Source organism: Doryrhamphus excisus, chromosome 13 (genome assembly GCF_030265055.1).
Source record: "Doryrhamphus excisus isolate RoL2022-K1 chromosome 13, RoL_Dexc_1.0, whole genome shotgun sequence".
NCBI classification, from domain to species: Eukaryota; Metazoa; Chordata; class Actinopteri; order Syngnathiformes; family Syngnathidae; genus Doryrhamphus; species Doryrhamphus excisus.
Window position 1 is genome coordinate 3,160,621 of NC_080478.1, and position 2,500 is coordinate 3,163,120.

Consider the following 2,500-nt stretch of genomic DNA (forward strand, 5'->3'; position numbering starts at 1 on the left):
GAAGGCGACCCAGGCCAAACTAGATCCAGCAAAAAGTGTCAAACAGCGCCCTCTGCTGTCAGGCTAGAGCAGAAACCATAAAAAGCTTACAGCACCTGGTATTCCCAGGCGGTCTCCCATCCAAGTACTAACCAGGCCCGCCCCTGCTTAGCTTCCGAGATCGGACGAGATCGGGCGTTTTCAGGGTAGTATGGCCGTAAGCTGCCAGGTCAACTGAAAAGATCCTATTTGAAGGTGACGCAGGCCAAACTAGACTACAGCAAAAAGTGTCAAACAGCGCCCTCTGCTGTCAGGCAAGAGCAGAAACCATAAAAAGCTTACAGCACCTGGTACTCACAGGCGGTCTCCCATCCAAGTACTAACCAGGCCCGCCCCTGCTTAGCTTCCGAGATCGGGCGTTTTCAGGGTAGTATGGCCGTAAGCTGCCAGGACAACTGAAAAGATCTTATTTGAAGGCGACGCAGGCCAAACTAGATCCAGCAAAAAGTGTCAAACAGCGCCCTCTGCTGTCAGGCTAGAGCAGAAACCATAAAAAGCTTACAGCACCTGGTATTCCCAGGCGGTCTCCCATCCAAGTACTAACCAGGCCCGCCCCCGCTTAGCTTCCGAGATCGGACGAGACCGGGCGTTTTCAGTGTAGTATGGCCGTAAGCTGCCAGGGCAACTGAAAAGATCCTATTTGAAGGCGACGCAGGCCAAACTAGACTCCAGCAAAAAGTGTCAAACAGCGCCCTCTGCTGTTAGGCAAGAGCAGAAACCATAAAAAGCTTACAGCACCTGGTATTCCCAGGCGGTCTCCCATTCAAGTACTAACCAGGCCCGCCCCTGCTTAGCCTCTGAGATCGGACGAGATCGGGCGTTTTCAAGGTAGTATGGCCGTAAGCTGCCAGGTCAACTGAAAAGATCCTATTTGAAGGTGACGGAGGCCAAACTAGACTCCAGCAAAACATGTCAAACAGCGGCCTCTGCTGTCAGGCAAGAGCAGAAACCATAAAAAGCTTACAGCACCTGGTATTCCCAGGCGGTCTCCCATCCAAGTACTAACCAGGCCCGCCCCTGCTTAGCTTCCGAGATCGGACGAGATCGGGCGTTTTCAGGGTAGTATGGCCGTAAGCTGCCAGGTCAACTGAAAAGATCCTATTTGAAGGTGACGCAGGCCAAACTAGACTACAGCAAAAAGTGTCAAACAGCGCCCTCTGCTGTCAGGCAAGAGCAGAAACCATAAAAAGCTTACAGCACCTGGTACTCACAGGCGGTCTCCCATCCAAGTACTAACCAGGCCCGCCCCTGCTTAGCTTCCGAGATCGGGCGTTTTCAGGGTAGTATGGCCGTAAGCTGCCAGGACAACTGAAAAGATCTTATTTGAAGGCGACGCAGGCCAAACTAGATCCAGCAAAAAGTGTCAAACAGCGCCCTCTGCTGTCAGGCTAGAGCAGAAACCATAAAAAGCTTACAGCACCTGGTATTCCCAGGCGGTCTCCCATCCAAGTACTAACCAGGCCCGCCCCTGCTTAGCTTCCGAGATCGGACGAGACCGGGCGTTTTCAGTGTAGTATGGCCGTAAGCTGCCAGGGCAACTGAAAAGATCCTATTTGAAGGCGACGCAGGCCAAACTAGACTCCAGCAAAAAGTGTCAAACAGCGCCCTCTGCTGTTAGGCAAGAGCAGAAACCATAAAAAGCTTACAGCACCTGGTATTCCCAGGCGGTCTCCCATTCAAGTACTAACCAGGCCCGCCCCTGCTTAGCCTCTGAGATCGGACGAGATCGGGCGTTTTCAAGGTAGTATGGCCGTAAGCTGCCAGGTCAACTGAAAAGATCCTATTTGAAGGTGACGCAGGCCAAACTAGACTCCAGCAAAACATGTCAAACAGCGGCCTCTGCTGTCAGGCAAGAGCAGAAACCATAAAAAGCTTACAGCACCTGGTATTCCCAGGCGGTCTCCCATCCAAGTACTAACCAGGCCCGCCCCTGCTTAGCTTCCGAGATCGGACGAGATCGGGCGTTTTCAGGGTAGTATGGCCGTAAGCTGCCAGGTCAACTGAAAAGATCCTATTTGAAGGTGACGCAGGCCAAACTAGACTACAGCAAAAAGTGTCAAACAGCGCCCTCTGCTGTCAGGCAAGAGCAGAAACCATAAAAAGCTTACAGCACCTGGTACTCACAGGCGGTCTCCCATCCAAGTACTAACCAGGCCCGCCCCTGCTTAGCTTCCGAGATCGGGCGTTTCCAGGGTAGTATGGCCGTAAGCTGCCAGGACAACTGAAAAGATCTTATTTGAAGGCGACGCAGGCCAAACTAGATCCAGCAAAAAGTGTCAAACAGCGCCCTCTGCTGTCAGGCTAGAGCAGAAACCATAAAAAGCTTACAGCACCTGGTATTCCCAGGCGGTCTCCCATCCAAGTACTAACCAGGCCCGCCCCTGCTTAGCTTCCGAGATCGGACGAGACCGGGCGTTTTCAGTGTAGTATGGCCGTAAGCTGCCAGGGCAACTGAAAAGAT

General features: G+C 52.7%; 8 non-coding genes and 3 pseudogenes across 8 annotated transcripts; all 11 read right to left on the reverse strand.

Annotated features, from left to right (window-relative positions):
- Positions 1-83: 83 nt before the first annotated feature.
- On the reverse strand, positions 84-202 carry LOC131098434 (5S ribosomal RNA). Its single transcript, XR_009117307.1, has one exon. It is a non-coding gene; the product is annotated as a 5S ribosomal RNA (ribosomal RNA).
- Positions 203-314: 112 nt separating this feature from the next.
- Positions 315-423, reverse strand: LOC131141056 (5S ribosomal RNA; annotated as a pseudogene).
- Positions 424-534: 111 nt separating this feature from the next.
- Positions 535-653, reverse strand: LOC131098457 (5S ribosomal RNA). Its single transcript, XR_009117329.1, has one exon. It is a non-coding gene; the product is annotated as a 5S ribosomal RNA (ribosomal RNA).
- A 112-nt stretch (positions 654-765) lies between these two features.
- Positions 766-884, reverse strand: LOC131099657 (5S ribosomal RNA). The gene has a single exon (XR_009118480.1). It is a non-coding gene; the product is annotated as a 5S ribosomal RNA (ribosomal RNA).
- A 112-nt stretch (positions 885-996) lies between these two features.
- LOC131098445 (5S ribosomal RNA) lies at positions 997-1,115 on the reverse strand. Its single transcript, XR_009117318.1, has one exon. It is a non-coding gene; the product is annotated as a 5S ribosomal RNA (ribosomal RNA).
- Positions 1,116-1,227: 112 nt separating this feature from the next.
- LOC131141058 (5S ribosomal RNA) lies at positions 1,228-1,336 on the reverse strand (annotated as a pseudogene).
- A 111-nt stretch (positions 1,337-1,447) lies between these two features.
- Positions 1,448-1,566, reverse strand: LOC131098122 (5S ribosomal RNA). The gene has a single exon (XR_009117003.1). It is a non-coding gene; the product is annotated as a 5S ribosomal RNA (ribosomal RNA).
- A 112-nt stretch (positions 1,567-1,678) lies between these two features.
- Positions 1,679-1,797, reverse strand: LOC131099658 (5S ribosomal RNA). The gene has a single exon (XR_009118481.1). It is a non-coding gene; the product is annotated as a 5S ribosomal RNA (ribosomal RNA).
- A 112-nt stretch (positions 1,798-1,909) lies between these two features.
- On the reverse strand, positions 1,910-2,028 carry LOC131098458 (5S ribosomal RNA). The gene has a single exon (XR_009117330.1). It is a non-coding gene; the product is annotated as a 5S ribosomal RNA (ribosomal RNA).
- A 112-nt stretch (positions 2,029-2,140) lies between these two features.
- LOC131141076 (5S ribosomal RNA) lies at positions 2,141-2,249 on the reverse strand (annotated as a pseudogene).
- A 111-nt stretch (positions 2,250-2,360) lies between these two features.
- On the reverse strand, positions 2,361-2,479 carry LOC131098123 (5S ribosomal RNA). Its single transcript, XR_009117004.1, has one exon. It is a non-coding gene; the product is annotated as a 5S ribosomal RNA (ribosomal RNA).
- Between the last annotated feature and the right edge of the window lie 21 nt (positions 2,480-2,500).